Source organism: Hypanus sabinus, chromosome 26 (assembly GCF_030144855.1).
Source record: "Hypanus sabinus isolate sHypSab1 chromosome 26, sHypSab1.hap1, whole genome shotgun sequence".
Classification (NCBI taxonomy): Eukaryota; Metazoa; Chordata; class Chondrichthyes; order Myliobatiformes; family Dasyatidae; genus Hypanus; species Hypanus sabinus.
The window spans coordinates 10199516-10202048 of NC_082731.1; positions in this window are offsets into that span (position 1 = coordinate 10199516).

The window sequence follows — 2533 nt, forward strand, 5'->3', positions numbered from 1 at the left end:
CCTACAGCTCAAACTGATATGCCATTGATGCTGCCATAGACCAGGCCGTCTTGTCTACCTGGAAAACAATGCCTCGTACTCCAGAATGTTTTTCATTGACTGCAGCTCGGTGTGTAATATTACCACCCCTCAGCAGCTGGTGGCTAAGTTGTCCTCGTCGGGACTCAATATTCCTCTCTGTAACTGGACTTTGGACGACTTGATGGAAATACCCCAATCACTCCGTGCTGGCAGGAAAATCTCAATCTCCATTATGCTGAGCACTGATGCCCCATGGTGTATTCTCAGCCTGCTGTTCATGCTTGAGGCTCACGGCTGCACTGCTAGATTCATCTCAACCCGCATCATCAGCTTCAATGATGAGACTACAGTGAATGGGTTCATCAGCAACAATCACGAATCAGCATTCAGAGCTGCAGTATACAGACAAGTCAAATGTTGCTAGAATAACATTCTGAGTCTCAAGGTGGATAAGTCAAAAGAGATTATTGTGGTCTTCAGGAAGGCACAGGTGGACCCCTCTCCATTGCACAGCCAAAGGTGTGCAATGATGAGAGATACAAGAGCGCAAAGTTTCTCAGTGTGCACATATCTTACTATCTAACCTGGATGTACATCCCCTCTTCACTAGTCAGGAAGGCACGGCAGCTCTTTCATGCGAACTTGAGGCGTGCAATGCTCCCGCTGCCATTCTAACAGCTTTCTACAGAAGTACAATCGAGTGTCATATTGGCTGCATCATTGTGTAGTACCAAAGCTCCAAGGCATCGGACCACAAGATCAGAAGGCACCAAAACCAGCTGAAAGGATCATTGGGGGTCTCCCACATCCCGCACCCCTCCATATGTGACACTTACCAGAAGCATTGTTGTGGATCAATACCACCCATCCCACAATCTCTTAGACCCACTTCCATCCGGAAGGAGGTAAAGAAGCGTCATGACTACTTCTGCCAGACTAACAGCTGAAGAGTTTGAGACTTATCAATACTCTGCCACAACTGAGGTCACGTTACCAGGACTTCGAACTGTGTACTGGTTATCCATGCTGCACTTCCAATTATATTTTATTAACTCATTCATAGTATAATACTTTCGTTTATGTGCTCTGTGTGATATATGTTGTGTTGAACCACCGTGGTCTGACTGTACTGAATGTTATAATATTTGTGTTGTACAATCAAATGACAATAAACTTGACCTTGAACTTGAACAAAGTTGTTGGTCAACAGTAATTGCAGCAATCGCCTCTCTACAGAATACTTCAAATGGACCTGGAAACACTTCGAAAGTAATGATTTTAAAGTGACCTTACTCTACCGATTTTCTTATTGAAATTTCGTAGCATCTTAGCATGCTCCACTCTGATCTCACTATCCTGTAAAGATTTCCTCTTGGTGAAAACCGACGCAAAATGCACATTTAGAACTGCACTGCTCACTTTCCAAAAACATGCTTCCAGCTTTTTCTGTCAGTGGTTCTATCCTATTCCTAGTTATTCCCGAGGATTATTACATCTCTCTCTGTCCTCTAATTTAATTCTGAAGTTCTATTCGGGCTTCTTTAATTTTCTGCGTATCACTGTTCGATGTTTTCCTCCTAAACATTATGAATGCTATTTTTTCTAATTGTCTAAATTTCCCACGCCTGTCGCCATCGAAAGTTCCTTAGAAGTTGTATGTTCCATTCAAGTTACACATTTTTATGAGTAACATCGACCTTCGGTGTTTGATAATCATTCACATTCGTTGCCCATCTGCTTCTTCCCTTCACTTCAAATTGGAATGTGTGTCATATTTTACTATGTTATTCGAATTTCGAACAAATATCTTTAAAATAAACAACCTGACAGGATCTTCATCCCTAAATCTAGCTGCGGTGTTTTCCCGGATCATAAATGACCCGGATTAATGCCCGACATTAGGCACATCTAAGTTTTATTTTCACAGTAATGTTTTCGGTCCAGCCGAATTCCTCCAGAATCTTGTGTGGTGCTTCGTTATTACGCACATACACTGCAAGCGAGGTCACTAAATTCTAAGACACTACCATTGACGATAAACTGAAGGTCAGTTTTCTGACAACGGCTGGCCTCAGATTCATGTGGACTACCAATGATGAACAGACGATGGACCGCGAGATAATAATGTGCAACAACAGGAATATTATTTAGTTATTCTTGGTGATTAAACGAATAGCCTTTAGTGTATTTGCTGTCTCAAGTTGACGGTTACTCATGGACGATTTTAACACATATTTGAAGCCCTCTCCAGATACTAAAGCAAAAAAAGAATGGAAATACATTCAGTGCGGATGGAAAGAAGCAATGGAGATCTTTCTCTATATCTCCATCCATACGTTAATGCGGCACATATTTCACCGATGTAATTATGGAAATATCGGTTATAATATATATCATTAACCGAGCTATAATTGCAGTTGATACGCCTTCTGCATTATGCAAATGAGCCCAGTCTCTCGAGGCTTATAAAGTCTTTGCTCCTTCACAAGGTTGCACAGACAGCCGACGCTGT